Consider the following 20,104-nt stretch of genomic DNA (forward strand, 5'->3'; position numbering starts at 1 on the left):
AGTACAGCAAAGAATGCCAGCATGGCAGTGAAGGACCAGGGTGAGCCAGCTTTAGGTGGTGTATGTATGGCATGGAAGAAGCTAACCAAATTTACATATGAAATGCACAAAGTAAATTGGATCACATTAAGCTGCCAGGTGAGGTCACCTCTTTCACACGTAGTGTCATGCTCAAATTACAGACTGCCACCTGTAAATCTCTTGAAAGTTGTTGAAGCCCAGGGCAGGGAAATCAAAAATATGTTTCAATGGCATACTAATATTTTGAATTAAATTTATCTGAGAAGTAGGTGGTGGGAAAAATAGTACTAAAAAGGAAAAACAAAACAAAACACACATTCTGACCCTCCTTTCTTCCCTGAAAATTAGAAATAAATCTCCCATGTAAAACCCTCCCTTCTATACCAGGAGGATAGAAAGCATCCTTATAGCAGAGTTAGGGAATTCAAGGAAAAGAATGCTTTAAAAAAATACTATTATTCTTTGTTTATCTGCTTCCTGAAGCACAAGCACCCCCACCCTTGTTTTGTTAAATCTTCACAAATAAATGCTTTTCTCTAAAAATAATATAAAAACAGCTTGTCATGGTCATTTTAGGGGTCCTAGGAGAAGGCAACGGCACCCTATTCCAGTACTCTTGCCTGAAAAATCCCAGAATCCCAGGGACGGGGGAGCCTGGTGGGCTGCCCTCTATGGGGTCTCATAGAGTCGGGCATGACTGAAGCGACTTAGCAGCAGCAGCAGCAGTTCTATGAGAACTCCATGCACATAAATTTAATTTTTAAAAAACCTGTCAATCTGTCTTGTGTCAGTTTAACTATTAGACCAGCCAGAAGAACCCAATGGGGTAGTGCAGACTTTTCCCCTGCTCTGACGCTTGGCAGGGTCTGCAGGATATTGGCTGGACCATGCTCACTTACTCCCCTCCCCCACGGCTCCTGGTCCCCCTGACCATGGTCAGCAGACCCTAACAGTTCTTATACCACATCGGCCTCCTGACCTCCTGCCAGGTCAGATAGAAGGAAAAAGTGGCGAGAGTCCTTTTTCTCTCTTCTCTCTAAACCTAGATTAACTGGAGAAAATATTTGTGAAATGGGATCTTTGGGTCATAGTGACTCTGGTCATTGGGTAAAAAGATCACTCAATTTTTACTGATGCTTTCCTCCCAGAGGTGGTCATTATTTTCCTTTGTTTTTGTGTGTTGTGTCTTTTGTCATAGGAGGAAGAACCATAGAAAAGAACAGCAGATAGAGACCTATTATAAATCTGCTTTATTGACTACACCAAAGCCTTTGACTGTGTGGGTCACAATAAACTGTGGAAAATTCTTCAAGAGATGGGAATACTAGACCACCAGACCTGCCTCCTGAGAAATCTGTATGCAGGTCAAGAAGCAACAGTTAGCACTAGACATAGAACAACAGACTGGTTCCAAATAGGAAAAGGAGTACGTCAAGGCTGTATATTGTCACCCTGCTTATTTAACTTACATGCAGTGTACATCATGGGAAATGCTGGGCTGGGTGAAGCACAAGCTGAAATTAAGATTGCTGGGAGAAATATCAATAACCTCAGATATGCAGATAATGCCACCCTGATGGCAGAAAGCGAAAAAGAACTAAAGAGCCTCTTGATGAAAGTGAAGGAGGAGAGTGAAAAAGTTGGCTTAAAGCTCAACATTCATAAAACTAAGATCATGGCATCCAGTCTCATCACTTCATGGCAAATAGGTGGGGAAAAAATGGAAAGAGTAAGACTTTATTTTGGGGGCTCCACAACCACTGCAGATGGTGACAGCAGCCATGAAATTAAAAGACACTTGCTCCTTAGGAAAAAAGCTATGACCAACCTAGACAGTATATTAAAAAGCAGAGATGTTATTCTGCAAACAAAGGTCTGTGTAGTCAAAGCTATGGTTTTTCCAATAGTTATGTATTGATGTGAGAGTGGGAATATAAAGGAAGCTGAGCACTAAAGAACTGATGCCTTTGAACTCTGGTGCTGGAGAAGACTCTTGAGAATCCCTTGGACAGCAACGAGATCCAACCAGTCAATTCTAAAGGAAATCAGTCCTGAATATTCACTGGAAGGACTGATGCTGAAGCCCTAATACTTTGGCCATGTGGTGCAAAGAACTGACTCATTGGAAAAGACCCTGATGCTGGGGAAGATTAAAAGCGAGAGGAGAAGGGGACCACAGAGGTTGAGATGGTTGGATGGCATCACCAACTCAATGAACATGAGTTTGAGTAGGCTCTGGGAGTTCATGATGGACAGGGAAGCCTGGCGTGCTGTGGTCCATGGGGTCACAAAGAGTCAGACAGGACTGAGTGGCTGCGCTGAGCTGATCAATCTGCTATTTGAGCTGGCCTCACAGACAGGTGAGTTCATGCCTCATCAGAGTAAGGCTTGTTTAAACAAGGCTTGTGGGTGTCTCATGTAAAAACTGGATGGGGTTTTTCCTTGTTGTTCTATATCCTTAGAACTTAGCCTTGTGACAGTGAGAATATGCTCTCTGGTCTCTACCATCTAAAAGGTGCACTTACTGGGATGCAACTGGTGACCAGCTGAGCAAAATGGGATTCCGAGCAAGAAGTCAAACAGCAGTCTCCTTGTCCAGCCACTCCAGCTCTTAAGGAATTTTGTCATAAGGGTCCCTAGTCCATAAGTGGCCTTTGTAAGACTGAGTATTCTTTCTGATTTATTTATTAGTGCTAGAAAAGTGTATTTCCAGTAGCCTGTTCAGTGTCACAGATTAGTGGGTCTATAACTAGTGGTGTCACACATTCTCATGGGAAATGGGAGACACCATTTTCATGACACCATTCTTAGAACCTGTAGCAGCACAGAGTTTTACTCTTTTAGGCTAGCTCTGGAAGTGAAATTTCTGGACCTCATGAGGCTACATAGTCTCTTGTGAGATGCCTCTTGCATCTTTGGTTAAGCCATAAAAAAAGGCTTATTGTCTCAGCCCCTATTTGAGAATAATATAAGCTCTTACTTGTCAATAACCAGATGATGGGTCTTTAAAGTTACATGTGGCGTGCTAGGTCACTTCAGTCATGTACGACTCTTTGTGACCCCATGGACTTTAGCCTGTCAGGCTCCTCTGTCCATGGGATTCTCCAGGCAAGATAACTAAGTGGGTTGCCATTTCCGTCTCCAGGGGATCTTCCTGACCCAGGGATTGAACTCAGTCCTCATGTATTACAGGCAGATTCATTACTATCTGAGCCTCCAGGGAAGCCCCCTATAAAATTGTCTATTTTCAAAAAAAAAAATTATTCTGAGAGTCCTCATGATAAACAGCTGTCATAGGTACTTTTGGGAGGGGCTAATTGAAAGGAGAAGACACATACACCTCATATCTATATCTATATCTGATGGTTAAACTTAGAGAATTCCTTATTAATATGAAAGAACAGAAATTAGATTAAAACCAAAGATCCATTGTAAATGTCCCTTCTTAAAGGGAAAAAAAAAAAAAAAAAAAGCTATTTACTTCCTCAGCAATTCCCCAGACCCTCCCACAAGGAGACAAGAAATAAACCCTCTGGAAACCCATATTCAAGGGCTAACAGAAACAACTCTCTTTGTCTTGAAAATCTCTAAAAACCAGAAGTACAACCCTAGAAATAAGACAAAGCCCACCTATCTCTACCAAATCCCAAACTCACTAATTCCACTCAAATGATAATAGATATTACAAAAGCTTAGGATACTGGAGCAAAATTATCCTGTTCTTGAGGGGAAATAAAGAAATCTTTGAAAACAGACTTTATGTATAGTTAGGTCTAAGACTGGAATAAATTTAATTAAGCGAGCTTTAATATACAAAGTTAGCTGGTGAAAAATTAATATGTATTTTATATCTCTGTTAAAAAAGCAAAGGTTTCTTTGATTATTGATCTGCTCTTAATGAGGAATTGTAAACAAAGATTTTCTTTATGTTTAATGTAATCTGTCTAGAAAAACAAAGATTCAATATTTTGTCTTTAATATGTCTTTGATAACTTAGGGAAAAAAAAAACTTAGCCTTTTCAATATAAAAGAGTTTTACAACTATTTGCATTTCTTTATTTTCCCATAAAGCCTTTGTCACTTTGATTAAATAGATAATTAAACATTATTTAACAGTGACTTATGATTCTATTTGATTGTTTTTTTAATAAATTTATTCATTTTAATTGGAGGTTAATTACTTTACATAATTATATTGGTTTTGCCATACATCAACATGAATCCACCACGGGTGTACACGTGTTCCCCATCCTGAACCCCCCCTCCCTCCTTCCTCCCCGTACCATCCCTCTGGGTCGTCCCAGTGCACCAGCCCCAAGCATCCAGTATCATGCATTGAACCTGGGCTGGCAACTCGTTTCATATATGATATTATACATGTTTCAATGCCATTCTCCCAAATCATCCCACCCTCTCCCCCTCCCACAGAGTCCAAAAGACTGTTCTATACATCTGTGTCTCTTTTGCTATCTCACATACAGGGTTATTGTTACCATCTTTCTAAATTCCATATATATGCGTTAGTATACTCTATTGGTGTTTTTCTTTCTGGCTTACTTCACTCTGTATAATAGGTTCCAGTTTCATCTACCTCATCATTCTTTTTAATGGCTGAGTAATGCTCCATTATCTATTTGATTGTTTTAAAAGATTTCTGATATCCTTGATAAACTTCCCCCAAATCAAATTCTAAATGAAGTCTTATTGACCTAAAAATAACTTTGGGCTTTTCCAAAGGGCTCCTGGAACACCTCCAAATATCTGTTTTCTTTCCTTATGAAAGAGAGATTAAATGAATTAGGCTTATTTGGTATGTTCAATTATATGGGAAGTATTATTAAATAAATGATGGTAAAATTCTTAGATTATATTGTAGAAGTAAGTAAATGTTATTAATATAAATATTCTAAAGATCATGTCAAACTTTTGAAATTTGGGTATATCCAAATATAATGTTATCAGTCACAGTTACAGTTATTATCTTAAGATATTGTATGTTTCAGTGATAACCAAATATCCTTGTCATTTGTATTGCAGTGAAACAGATATTTAATGATGGACATTTTAAAATCATTTATCATTCACAGACAGTTATTTTTTTTAATGTACTTTTTTATTGAAGGGTAATTGCTTTACAGAATTTGTTTCTGTCAAACCTCAACATGAATCAGCTATAGGTATACATATGTCCCCTCCCTTTTGAAACTCCCTCCCATCTCCCTTCCCATCCCACCCCTCTAGGTTGATACAGAGCCCCTGTTTGAGTTTCCCTGAGCCATACAGCAAATTCCCATTAGCCATCTATTTTGCATATGGTAATATAAGTTTCCATGTTACTCTTTCAATACATCTCCCCCTCTTCTCCCCTTTCCCCATGTCCATAAGTCTATTCTCTATGCCTGTTAGATGCTTTTACAAAAGCTTCTTACAAATGTGTTTTATCTTCAGTGATATTCATGGAAATATGCCTGCAAGTGGGCTAAGCAGCTTCAGTCATGTCTGACTCTTTGCAGCACTATGGACTGTAGCTCCCAGGCTCCCCTGTCCATGAAATTCTCCAGGCAAGAATACCAGAGTGGTTTGCCATGCCCTCCTCCAGGGGACCCTCCTGACCCCAGCGATCAAACCTGAGTCTCCTACATCTCCTGCATTGGCAGGTGGTTCCTTACCGCTAGCATCACCTGGTAAGCCCCTCATGGAATCAATAAAACCACTTGGACAAATAGCTTTATGGGGTTCCCAGCAGTCTTACCATGTGAATAAGGAAGGTCCATTCCCCAAAAGTCAAGGAACGTCAGAACATTTGAGGGACCTCAAGAATTCACACAAAACTATCTGTTGGACCAGCCAAAAGAATTCAAGAGGGGTAGAGGAAAATTTCTTCACTCCAACAGCGTTGTTCAGTCGCTTAGTCATACCTGACTCTTTGTGACCCATAGACTGCAACATGCCAGGCTTCCCTGTCCTTCACCATCATACATTACGTAATATATGTTGATTCATTATTTTCTATTGTAAGGAAGAAAACCTGAAGTTCATCATTTTCTTGCAGGATTTTTATGAAAAAAAAAAAGTTGAGAGATTGAGGGAAAAGGCAAGTATATAGTTTTATTAATTGGGAAGAACACAGGTTTGTGATATTAGAGATCTGGTTTCAGGCCTACTTCTTTCCTAACTGTGATCTTGGGAAACCTTATTTTCTGCATCTGTGCAACACAAGTATATGAAAAGGTGACCTCTATTATTCCTTGCTTCTAGTGGATGTATGAGGCTGAATATAAACAAATACTTATTCGTTTAAATTGTTTTTCCTTGAAGGCAGTTAATCCTATATTTAAAAAGCAATTAAGTCAAAAGCAAAGACAGGATTAAAGTGAACTCAAGGACCATAAGGAAATATACCCTTGGTAAAACAGATATAAAGCTTTCTTTAAAATTGTTTATGACTGAGTTGCCTAATCTAGGGAGAAAACCAAGGGGACTCTCATGTCAAATACATGTGATTAAAATCCTACAATCACTAATTAGCTGTGTAACATTATACAGGTTTTTCTCTTTTTTAAAATCTACTTTAAGCATCATTTTTCTCATCTGTGAAATAGATACTAGGAATAAATGAAAAATTTTCAATATATCCAGCCAAAGAAGGCATCCAGTAAATGCTAAGTTCAGGTACCTCATGTAGCAGCAACTGAAACTGAGTTTTTCCCCTAGCACCTTTCAGTGATGATAGTAAAGGGATCTCTCTTATATTACTCTAAACCTAGAAATAGCTACAATTGGACCCCAAGGACAATTTTAATAAATGCCTTAAAAAGGATACCTAGTAGACTCCTCTAAATTTCAGTTGGACTTAAGTAACAAATTTTTCAAAGGGATTAGTTTTTTTTTTTTTTACTTTTTTTTTTTTAATTTTTACTTTATTTTGCTTTACAATACTGTATTGGCTTTGCCATACATTGACATGAATCAGCCACGGGTGTACATGATTAGTTTTTAAAGAACCCATATAATACTGATTCATTTTACTCTTGTTTTCAAGAAAATACCTGGTGTGATAAATGAGCAGAAATGTTATGCATACATTTTTCATACACTTGTGTCTTTTATGTTCCTTTATTTGGTATATTTTTGCTTACTTCATCTTTTTTCTGTTTTACCTATTTTGAAAAGCTAAGGTATTAGATGAGCCCTAAATAGAGACAAAATATGAGGTCTTTAAAATCAGATATTTGAAAGAGACACTTAAGTGGCTATCTGAATGACTTGCAAACATTAACTTCTTCACCTTACTTACTACCTTGTGGTGGTGGTGGTTTAGTCATTAATTCGTGTCCAGCTCTTGCGACCCCATGAACTGCAGCCCGCCAGGCTCCTCTGTCCATGGGATTCCCCAGGCAAGAAACCGGAGCTGGCTGCATTTCCCACTACCTTGTAGGAATGTAGTAAAAATATAATGAAATAATGTACATTAAAGTATTTATGCATTTGTTATACCAAACAAATGACTAATTACTACTACAAAAACAATGACATCAGCTCTGTCACGTGTACTATTGAACACTTGGTTCGTTGGAAAAGTAAATTTTACTTGGTCACTTAATGATAATTATATAGAATTTTAACTCAAGGATAGTATTCTGTGGCTGAAAAATCTGTTTTCTATAAACAGCAGAGTAGATCCAGGAGTTTTCACATGGATTAAGCACAGCAAAAAAAGAAGATATCTACTACCCAAGCTAAATGAAGAATCTTAGACCGATAGTACAGCCAAAACAACAGATAGCATTTTAGTACTTCTAAATTCAGCAGCCGCAGATTAATTTTCTATTACAGTAAGAGGCAAGTTTAATCCTTTAAAACAAATTCTAATGAGTTTTCAGAGAGGGTGTAAGATGTTGAAGGAGACCATTTCTTCTACCTATGAATGGGAAATACTCTCTGCTGTATCAGTAAACAAGGCATGAAGCAGCCATCAAGCCACTGCATCTACCCCCTATCCCATGGTGAGCCCCAAAGGAATGCAGGATGGGGACAAAACGGACTGTCCACTGCCAAGCCCTCGACAACTGCAGCTACCGTGCAAGGGTGAGGGAACTCAGGATGCGAAAGAGAAGGATGCAGGCCCTAGATAGCTAAGGTGAATATCAAAAGAGTGATTTCAATGACTCTTACATATTACGATACACAGAAGAGTGCTACGTTCATTAACTCGAGATGTCTGATTTTCTTTAATTAACAATAATCTTTTGACGTTTAGACAACCCTCTCTTTGTGGTAAAAACTCCTATATATCCTGATCCCTGCCTTACCTCTTCAGAGCAGTCACTCAGAGCTATCTGAGAATCTGTCTCCCCAACATTAAGTCCTAAAAATTCCATAGAATATAATCCTCCACTTCTAGATTGTATATATGTTTTTAGCCGACATAACCTAACCATCAGAAAAAAAAAAAAAAAAAAAGGAACAGTAAGCTAAAAATAATGAAAGAAAGTAAATTACAGTTTCTAAAAACCCACCAGAATAGCTGAGGGAACAAAAAGCCCAAGTAAACTAAATTTCATAAAGAGACAAAATCTAAGTAAGAAAGATCCACATCTGGTTTCATTCCTAATAAGAGGGCAGAAAAGAGTAAATGTACCATAAATGGGGGTAAAGAGAAAAAGATCGACATTTAAAAAAATAAATAAATAAATAAAACCAAAAAGAACTTTCAATGTCTCTGTTGGGTTGGCATGATGTCTTATAATTCAAAAGAGTCAAATTCACAGAAAAAGACTCTGTTCACCTGAACTTCTTTCCCCTGGGTCCTTGGGTGTCTATGCTGCTGCTGCTGCTAAGTCGCTTCAGTCATGTCAGACTCTGTGTGACCCCAAGATGGCAGCCCACCAGGCTCCCCCATCCCTGGGATTCTCCAGGCAAGACTACTGGAGTGGGTTGCCATTTCCTTCTCCAATGCATGAAAGTGAAAAGAGAAAGTGAAGTCGCTCAGTCATGTCTGACTCTTCGCGACCCCATGGATGGCAGCCTACCAGGCTCCCCTGTCCGTGGGATTTTCCAGGCAAGAGTATTGGAGTGGGGTGCCATTGCCTTCTATACAACCCCAGAATACCCATGGCTGAGTACAGGTAACTCCTTCCCATTTGGGCCAGCCCTTCAAGTGCCCAAAGCAGAGAACTGCATCTGGGATTAGGTCATGAAAGCTGAGAAAGAATCTTGGAGAACTTTAGGCATTATTTCATTCTTGGCATCAACTCATGGAAGATGGGGGACAGTGATGGAGGAAGAAGAAAAATCTCCTGTGGTGATGAAATTAGAAAAGGGATGAAGAGGGAAAACAATTCCTCAGAGGCTGAAAACATCTGTGACCATAGTAAAAAATAAATAAAAACAAAGAGAGAGAGAGAGGAAACTCTTCCAAGGGAAGGAAACATGTTAATGGGCTAAAGTAGAGAGTTCCCAAGTCTTGCTGTAAAGGGGCAAGATAATGTGGCCCATGATTTAGAAAACAAAATCAACAGAAGCAACCACTGTGAGTTAAGCAAGCAGTTATGGTCAAGCAAGAAAATCACACATCAGAAACTCAAGTATTCTGAATAACAATGGATAAACATAAGGAAGATTGAAATAGCTGTTAACTGATTGAAAAAAGAAACAAATGGAAGAAAAAAGGCAAAAATATCTTTAAAATAAAGAATGACTTAAAAGGAAACCCAGGGAGAGCATATTCTACCAAAAGGGGCATTGATGCTAGGAATTAGAAGAAACCCAAATAAATAAAATCAAAGTAAGAAGAAGGTAAAAATTATAGTTACTGTAACTCATTATAGAAGATAGGCAATGGATAGTCAATATACATAATACATGATTCTTTGAAGAGAAAAAAGCATAATAACATAAACAAAACTAACATTTAGAAACAAAATCTAAGAAACTCCAGAAATTAAACACACACACACACACACACACACACACACACACACATACAATTCATTATTAAAAGAGAAGCAACTGGCCCTAAACTATTAGAAAGAAGATGCTTACCTCATAGTAAGTATTACACAAACTAAAACAGTAGTGAAATGCTATGTCATACCCATCAATTTGGCAAAAATGTATGTTTGACAATATCTCTATTGGAAAGACTAGAAAGAGATATTCTCATACATCTGGTCTGAGTACAAAATGTACACGTATGATGTTTGAAAACTGCCCAATATCTCAAAAAAATTTTGTTCTCTTATTCAATAATCTCATTTCTAGGAATCTCTGCTAAAGATACATCTTCAGAAATAAAAATAGGCACAAGATTATTCACTGTAGCATTATTTCTAATGGTAAGATATTTTAAACAACTCCAATGTCCATTCACAGGCAACAGAAAAACAATAGAGTATTATAACATCCTAAAAAATTGACACACAAATATGGAAATGAATCAAGGGAGTTTTCTGAATCCTGTTTTGTAGTGATCTCCAAGAAAAAGAGGATTTCCCAGGTGGCACAGTGATAAAAAGAATCTGCCTGCCATTGCAGGAGACACAAGAGACCTGGGTTTGATCCCTGTGTGGGGAAGATCCTCTGGATTAGGAAATGGCACCCTACTCCAGTGGCTTGCCTGGGAAATTCCATGGACAGAGGAGCCTGGTGGGCTATAGTCTATGGGGTGGCAAAGAGTCAGAAATGGCTGAATGACTGAATGTGTGTGCATATATTCAGTGTGGCAGAAGGGTCAGAGAGTGGCATGCAAATAACAAAATTTACTTATGAGGCCTATTGTTAATTATACTACTGACTATATTAGACTATATTAACAGTAGAGCAATGCCAAAGAAAGTTCAAACTCCATACAGTTGTGTTCATTTCACATGCTAGCAAGGTCATGCTCAAAATCCCTCAAGCTAGGCTGCAATAGTATGTGTATCAAGAACTTCCAGATGTACAAGCTGGATTTAGAAAAGGCAGAGGATCCAGAGATCTAATTGCCAACATTCGCTGAATCTTTGAAAATGCAAGAGAGTTCCAGAAAAACATCTATTTCTGCTTTATTTACTATGCTATAGCCTTTGACTGTGTGAATCACAATAAACTGCGGAAAATTCTTCAAGAGATGGGAATACCAGACCACCTGACCTGCTTCCTGAGAAATCTGTGTGCAGGTCAAGAATAAACAGAACTGAACATGGAACAATGGACAGGTTCAAAATTAGGAAAGGAGTACATCAAGGCTGTATATTGTCATCTTGCTTATATAATTTACATGCAGAGTATATCACACAAAATGCCGGGTTGGATGAATCACAAACTGAAATAAGATTTTCTGGAGAAATATCAACAACCTCAGATATATAGATCAGTTCAGTTCAGTTCAGTTGCTCAGTCATGTTTGACTCTTTGCGACCCCATGAATTGCAGCACACCAGGCCTCCCTGTCCATCACCATCTCCTAGAGTTCACTCAGACTCACGTCCATCGAGTCGCTGATGCCATCCAGCCATCTCATCCTCTGTCGTCCCCTTTTCCTCCTGCCCCCAATCCCTCCCAGCATCAGAGTCTTTTCCAATAAGTCAACTCTTCTCATGAGGTGGCCAAAGTACTGGAGTTTCAGCTTTAACATCATTCCTTCCAAAGAAATCCCAGGGCTGATCTCCTTCAGAATGGACTGGTTGGATCTCCTTGCAGTCCAAGGGACTCTCAAGAGTCTTCTCCAACACCACAGTTCATCAATTCTTTGGCACTCAGCTTTCTTTACAGTCCAACTCTCACACCCATACATGACCACTGGAAAAATCATAGCCTTGATTAGACAGACCTTTGTTGGTAAAGTAATGTCTCTGCTTTTGTATATGCTATCTAGGTTGGTCATAACTTTCCTTCCAAGGAGTAAGCGTCTTTTAACTTCATGGCTGCAATCACCATCTGCAGTGATTTTGGAGCCCAGAAAAATAAAGTCTGACACTGTTTCCACTGTTTCCCCATCTATTTGCCATGAAATGATGGGACCAGATGCCATGATCTTCGTTTTCTGAAAGTTGAGCTTTAAGCCAACTTTTTCACTCTCCTCTTTCACTTTCATCAAGAGGCTTTAGATGATACCCCCTTAATGAGCAAAAGGGAAAAGGAACTAAAGACACTCTTAATGAAGTGAATGAGGAGAGTGAAAAGGCTGGCTTAAAATTCAACATTCATAAAACTAAGATCATGGCATCCAGTCCCATCATTTCATGGGAAATAGATGGTGGGAAGTGGAAACAGTGACATATTTTATTTTGGGGGGCTCCAAAATCACTGCAGACAGTGACTGCAGTTCTGAAATTAAAAGATGCTTGCTCCTTGGAAGAAAAGCTATGACAAACCTAGACAGGGTATTAAAACGTAGAGACATCACTTTGCCAGCAATAGTCCATATAGTCAAAGCTATGGTTTTTCCGATAGTCACGTATGCATGTGAGAACTGGACCATAAGGAAGGCTGAACGCTGAAGAACTGATGCTGTTGTATTGTGGTGCTGGAGAAGACTCTTGAGAGTCCCTTGGAAAGTAAGGCGATCAAAGTAGTCAATCTTAAAGGAATTCAACCTTGAATATTCATTCAAAGGACTTATGCTAAAGCTGAAGCTCCAATACTTTGGCCACTTGATGTGAAGAGCTGACTCATTGGAAAGGACCCTGATTTTGGGAAAGACTGAGGGCAGGAGATGAAGGGGACAAAAGAGGATGAGATGATTGGATGGCATCACTGACTCAATGGACATGAGTTTGAGCAAACTCTGGGAGATAGTGAAGGACAGGGAAGCCTGGCATGCTGCAGTTCATGGGTTGGCAAAGAGTAGGAAATGACTTAGTTACTGAAGAACAGCATGCAGTTAGAATTAATTTTTAAATCTCACAGTATAGCACAAATAAGCAAATTCTTAAATATTATTGGGCAAAAAAGTTTTTAGTGTCAGAGAAAAGACATATAAGTTTGCTAGCATCATTTACTGAAACAGCCTTGTAAGAATTGCATACTGGAAGACCTTCAGTTCAGATCCTCGCTAATTCCAAGCAGCGAGGATGGAGGGTGAACCTAGGACTTCTAGCTGTGCCTGAAAAATCACATGGGGTTCTAAGAAAAAGATACATAAGCCAACTTAGAGGGTCACTTTCTGGCTAAATTTGACATTGTTTATGCCTAAAGAGAAAAATGACACTTGGTTTTAAAATATTGAAAGAATAAAAAATATGGTAATAATTAAAACAAAAGAGGGCAACACACACACCCCTTTTGTGTGATGGCAATCACTTTTGCCATTAGTGGTAGTGATTGTTATACCAATGTGTTAATATGAAAATTAGTAACAAAATGTAATTAAACATTACCCCATTTAAAAAAAAAATTATATGTTCATATTCTACTGTTGTGGCAAATTCCTTCCTCAGAAGAATACTTGCTAATATATGGAATGAATATGATACAAAAACATTATTTTGAAATCCCTCCAAAACCATCCTCCCTGGTGGCTCAGACGGTAAAGAGTCTGCCTGCAATGCAGCAGACCTGGCTGCGATCCCCGGGTTGGAAAGATCCCCTGGAGAAGAAAATGGCAACCAACTCCAGTATTCTTGCCTGGAAAATACCATGGACAGAGGAGCTTGGCGGTCTGTAGTCCATGGGGTGGGAAAGAATTGGCCATAACTGAGTGACTAACACACACACCTAAAACTCATTCTTCCAGAAAGTGATGAATGCTAAAATCAGTAGTCTCATGGCACCAAAGAATAATCCTACAGTTTATTTGCTGTTGGAGAAGACTCTTGAGAGTGCCTTGGACTGCAAGGAGATCCAACCAATCCATTCTGAAGGAGATCAACCCTGGGATTTTTTTGGAGGGAATGATGCTAAAGCTGAAACTCCAGTACTTTGGACACCTCATGGGAAGAGTTGACTCATTGGAAAAGACCCTGATGCTGGGAGGGATTGGCGGCAGGAGGAGAAGGGGACGACAGAGGATGAGATGGGTGGATGGCATCACTGACTTGATGGACGTGAGTCTGAGTGAACACTGGGAGTTGGTGATGGACAGGGAGGCCTGGCGTGCTGCAATTCATGGGGTGGCAAAGAGTCGGACATGACTGAGCGACTGAACTGAACTGAACTGAAGAGAAAAATAAACTTTCTCAAAGAAACAATCTGCCAGCTATACTTTCACAAAGTTGTCAGACTTAGAATCACTAATATTGACACAATCTGACAATATATTCCTCCTGATATGATGAAAAGTACACAGCATTGCTTTTCAAGTTTTTTTGCCAAAGGTAAAATATCAAGCCTTTAGATACAACTTACATTTTACAACATAAAGGAGATGGAAAAAAAGTTAACACATTCTACAAGGAATCAATCTGACAAAGAATATAAAACATCCTATTGGACAACTGGCCGGCTTTCTTCAAAGAGTCAGTAACCAGGGAAAATGAGGAATTGTAGATTAGAAAAGACTGAAAAATACCTAATAAATATTATACATGAACTTAACTTTGTTTAAATCTCTGGTTTTAAAAAATATTCTATTGGATTTTTTTTGAGGCAAAGGAGGAAATTTAAGCACTAGCGCTTGCATTAGCTAATATTAGAAAATTATTATCTTTTAATTGTTATGCTATTGTTGTAAGGAATATTATCTTTAGAAAAAACTTGAAGGTTTTATAGTAAACCATCATGAGTTGTGTGGTTTACTTTCCATCTCTCAACTGGTTGAAAAGATTAGAGAGAAAATAAAGATACATAAAAGGATAAATGAACAGAGTAGTAATTATGAGTAAATATTATTAAATACAGTTACTTTTCAAATGAGATCATTATCACTTTTTTTTTTTTGGTTTATAAAATGTAATTTTATTTTGTGTTACTCTGCTGCTACATAGGGCATAACATTTTCACAAGGCTTTTTTGGGACTACAGTCAATGATTAGCAACATACAATAGTGGTCCAACTCTCTAAATAACAATCACTAGACAAACTGGACACCCTCTCACATGTACACAAATCTGCATGGAAAAGTACTAATATTTTAGACTGGACTATGCGCTTTTTCCCCCTTTCTAGTGTATTAAGAAATGACATGTGCTTTAATTTGCCAAAAGCAATGGTTGTATTCTGGCAGCAACATGCTACTTCTATTACATAGTAAAGTGAATACCAGCACTATAAAGGCAGGAGGTGTAAGTGAGTTTTTATTGGGAAGGGAAGTTTTCAACTTAAACAGCAGCAAATAAAGAGTGGGCAGAAAATGAAGATCATGGCATTCGGTCCCATCACTTCATGGGAAATAGATGGGGAAACAGTGGAAACAGTGTCAGACTTTATTTTTCTGGGCTCCAAAATCACTGCCGATGGTGACTGCAGCCTTGAAATCAGAAGACACCTACTCCTTGGAAGAAAAGTTATGACCAACGTAGATAGCGTACTCAAAAGCAGAGACATTACTTTGCTGACTAAGGTCCGTGTAGTCAAGGCTATGGTTTTTCCTGTGGTCATGTATGGATGTGAGAGTTGGACTGGGAAGAAGGCTGAGCACCGAAGAATTGATGCTTTTGAACTGTGGTGTTGGAGAAGACTCTTGAGAGTCCCTTGGACTGCAAGGAGATCCAACCAATCCATTCTGAAGGAGATCAACCCTGATATTTCTTTGGAAGGAATGACGTTGAAGCTGAAAGTCCAGTACTTTGGCCACCTCATGCGAATAGTTGACTCACTGGAAAAGACTCTGATGGTGGGAGGGATTCGGGGCAGGAGGAGAAGGGGACGACCGAGGATGAGATGGCTAGATGGCATCACGGACTCGATGGATGTGAGTCTGAGTGAACTCTGGGAGATGGTGATGAACAGGGAGGCATGGCATGCTGCGATTCATGGGGTTGCAAAGAGTTGGACACGACTGAGTGACTGAACTGAACTGAACTGAAGGAAACTTCCTGTTGTCACAGATACACAAGACCTCCATCACATATGATACAGGAGACATTTGAATCTGTGATCCCCTGGCCCCAAAATGTTGAATGCTTTTCCATTTAATCTAATACTTCTGGATTCCTACGGAATACATTAACAGAATGGAAAAGTTGCTTGCTGAAAGGAAATCTCTGAAGAAGAGTAAGGGAGGGAATGCAGAAATTAAGAACTTATGTAGAACACTCTTTAAATTGTAATTAGCTACATTTTCATATCTTCACAGTAATACAAAACACAGTCACTTGCAGAACCGGTTCAGATTACTTAAATACCAGATACATTTTTAGTCGTCTACATAAGTGTTTGGAAGTTACTTAGGTTTGTATGAAATGAAGCTATTAATACTTTTCTACAGCAGTAACTGCACACCAGGAAGGCTAAGACAAACACAAACCAAGGAAGGGAGTATTCCCAAAGCTGCAGTGTGAAAAGACTATAAACAGTTGACTCCATACACATGAATGGGTTTCTTTGCTATAGGAAATCCAAATGGAGTGAGGAATGGAGATGAGTATCAAGGTTTCAAGGGGAAGAAAGATGGCACCCTGTATGCACTTCGTTTTCTGCCCCTTCTGCCGCATCACATTCTTAGCACTATCCGATGTCCATAATGTGAGGTTGTCTCTCAGCAGCTGCATGATGAGGATGCTGTCTTTGTACAAGTCTTCATTCAGTGTGTCGAGTTCTGCAATAGCCTCATCCAAAGGCGTCTTAGCCCATGTGCAGGCCAGTTGCGGGTTATTGAGGATCTCATAGTAGAGCACAGAAAAGTTAAGAGCCAGCCCCAGCAGGATGGGATGTGTGGGCTGCATCTCTTTCTTGCTTATGTCCAAAGCCTCTTGGTAAACTCCTTGGGAATTATTTATCGTTTGCTTCCGATCATCACCACAAGCAACTTCAGCAAGGTACCGGAAGTAATCTCCCTTCATTTTCAGATAGAAGACCTTACTTTCTGGATTAGTTGCTGCTGTTGCTACTGCTGCTGCTAAGTTGCTTCAGTCCTGTCCCAGTCTATGTGACCCCATAGATGGCAGCCCACCAGGCTCCCCCGTCCCTGGGATTCTCCAGGCAAGAACACTGGAGTGGGTTGCCATTTCCTTCTCCAATGGATGAAAGTGAAAAGTGAAGTGAAGTCGCTCAGTCGTGTCCGACTCTTAGCGACTCCATGGACTGCAGCCTACCAGTCTCCTCCGTCCATGGGACTTTCCAGGCAAGAGTACTGGAGTGGGGTGCCATTGCCTTCTCCACTGCTGAATTAGTTGCATTTGCTATTAAATACTTATCCAACAATTCCAGGACCATGGTGCAGTTGGACCTCAGCTCGGACTCCACTTTCTTCCCATAGTCCTTGATCAGCTCCAACTTCTTGTCCGAGGTGTCGGTCTTCTGCTCGATGCTGAAGATGACCCTCCAGGCGGACCGGCAGCCCCTGACCACATTCTCGTAGGCCACCGACAGCAGGTTGCACTCCTCGTTGGACAGCTCGGCGCCCTGCTCTTTCATGGCCTTTATGCAGGTGGCCATGTCGTCTTAGCGCTCAGCCTGCTCGGCCAGCTTGGCCTTCTGGATCAGCTCCGTCTTCTCCATGGGGGCTGGGGGAACAAACAGCGAGGTCGAGCGCAGACCCCAGGGGCTTCACGTCTCCGCGGCCACAGCGCGAGTCCCCCACTATTCTCAATATATTAAAATTCTTTGAATATTTGTGCATTTCATAATAAAAGTTTTATTATGATTACCTCTAATGTAAATAGCTCCAGAGGAGAAATTATGTCTTCTTTGAATGATATTCAAATTAGAATGGCTATCTGGTTAGCCTGGCTTTAGTTAGCTGACTAAGCAATGTTCATTCTCTCCATCTTTTTGATATTAGAAAGTAGAAATTGTGTCCTACTGGAAACTTCCTTTGCAAATTGGGGAAACCGGTGTGGGTAAGCAAACTTATTTGGTGGAGCACCCCAGAAAGCCCTTTAATTCTTTTTTATTCTTGTTTTGTTTCAATTGGAAGATAAGCTCAATGACGAAAAGAAGGTTTGGCTATACTAGTTCATGAGGAACCTTGCCAAGGATTGTGGACTAAGAGAGAAGATACCCGATCCCCTTGTGTGTGTGTGAATGTTTTACTTTACACTTAATTAATGAGAGAAAAATAAAACTTTGGTGTTCATACTACTGTAGCTTTAAGGTTTCTATTATTTTCAGTTTAACCTAAACTTAACAAATACAGTCTTTATAAAAATTTTCCTGTCCAGATTCTGGTTGCAGCTCTGTAAAGAACATTTGCATGGCTATCTGGGGTAGCCTGATTGATGGTCTTTAAATAATACCCATGTTGCCTTATGTGGCAGAAAAAAGACTTTGCAGATGTACTTAAATTAAGAATCATGAAATGGAGAGACTATCCTGAGGTACTAGGTGAACTTTTAATGAAATCACATGCATTCATAATCCCTCTCACAAAGAGAGGGAGTCAGAGAGTAAACAGAGAAGAGAAGGCAATGTGACCAGGAAGACAGACATTGGATTGATGCTCGCAAAGCCAAGGAATCCTTAGAGACACCAGAAGCTGGAAGAAGCAAGAAATGGGTTCTCCTATACAGCCTGTCAAGGGGAGCAGCCTGATCAGAACTTCCATTTCAGTCCAGTGAAACTGATAATGGGCCTTTGGCCTCTAGAATAGTGAGAACATAAATTTCCATTCTTTAAGTCATGTCATTTGTAGTAAATTTGCTACAGCAGCCACCAGAAGCTAGTACAATATTTCCACATGTAGAAGCAGTTAGTAATTTTCATGCCTTTTTTTTTTTTTTTTTCTTTTTCACATTTACAGCATCTCAACTGGATTGTATTCTATAGTCTGGCTAAATGTTCACATTACTTCTTACATTCAGTTAAGTTCAGACACTCCGTCGTGTCTGATTCTTTGCGACCCCATGAACTGCAGCATGCCAGGCCTCCCTGTCCATCATCAACTCCTGGAGTTCACTCAAACTCATGTCCATCGAGTCGGTGAGGCCATCCAGCCATCTCATCCTCTGTCATCCCTTTCTCCTCCTGCCCCCAATCCCTCCCAGCATCAGGGCCTTTTCCAATAAGTCAACACTGCATGAGGTGGCCAAAGTATTGGAGTTTCAGCTTTAGCATCAGTCCTTCCAAAGAACACCCAGGACTGATCTCCTTTAGAATGGACTGGTTGGATCTCCTTGCAGTCCAAGGGATTCTCAAGAGTCTTCTCCAACACCACAGTTCAAAAGCATCAATTCTTCGGTGCTCAGCTTTCTTCACAGTCCAACTCTCACACCCATACATGACCACTGGAAAAACCGTAGCCTTGACTAGACGGAACTTTGTTGGCGAAGCAATGTCTCTGCTTTTGATTATGCTATCTAGGTTGGTCATAACTTTCCTTCCAAGGAGTAAGTGTCTTTTAATTTCATGGCTGCAATCACCATCTGCAGTGATTTTGGAGCCCAGAAAAATAAAGTCTGACACTGTTTCCACTGTTTCCCCATCTATTTCCCATGAAATGATGGGACCAGATGCCATGATCTTCATTTTCTAAATATTGAGCTTTCAGCCAACTTTTTCACTCTCCTCTTTCACTTTCATCAAGAGGCTTTTTGGTTCCTCTTCACTTTCTGCCATAAGGGTGGTATCATCTGCATATCTGAGGTTATTGATATTTCTCCCGGCAATCTTGATTCCAGCTTGTGTTTCTTCCAGCCCAGTGTTTCTCATGATGTACTCTACGTATAAGTTAAACAAGCAGGGTGACAATATACAGCCTTGATGTACTCCTTTTCCTATTTGGAACCAGTCTGTTCCATGTCCAGTTCTAACTGTTGCTTCCTGACCTGCATATAGGTTTCTCAAGAGGCAGATCAAGTGCTCTGGTATGCCCATCTCTTCCAGAATTTTCCACAGTTTCTTGTGATCCACACAGTCAAAGGCTTTGGCATAGTCAATAAAGCAGAAATAGATGTTTTTCTGGAACACTCTTGCTTTTTCCATGATCCAGCAGATGTTGGCAATTTGATCTCTGGTTCCTCTGCCTTTTCTAAAATCAGCTTGAACATCTGGAAGTTCATGGTT

The 20,104-nt window shown here is 39.8% G+C and overlaps 1 pseudogene; it reads right to left on the minus strand.

The window, feature by feature from the left end:
* Positions 1–6,161: 6,161 nt before the first annotated feature.
* Positions 6,162–17,602, minus strand: LOC138092230 (14-3-3 protein theta-like; annotated as a pseudogene).
* Positions 17,603–20,104: the final 2,502 nt, after the last annotated feature.

Source organism: Capricornis sumatraensis, chromosome 16 (genome assembly GCF_032405125.1).
Source record: "Capricornis sumatraensis isolate serow.1 chromosome 16, serow.2, whole genome shotgun sequence".
NCBI classification, from domain to species: Eukaryota; Metazoa; Chordata; class Mammalia; order Artiodactyla; family Bovidae; genus Capricornis; species Capricornis sumatraensis.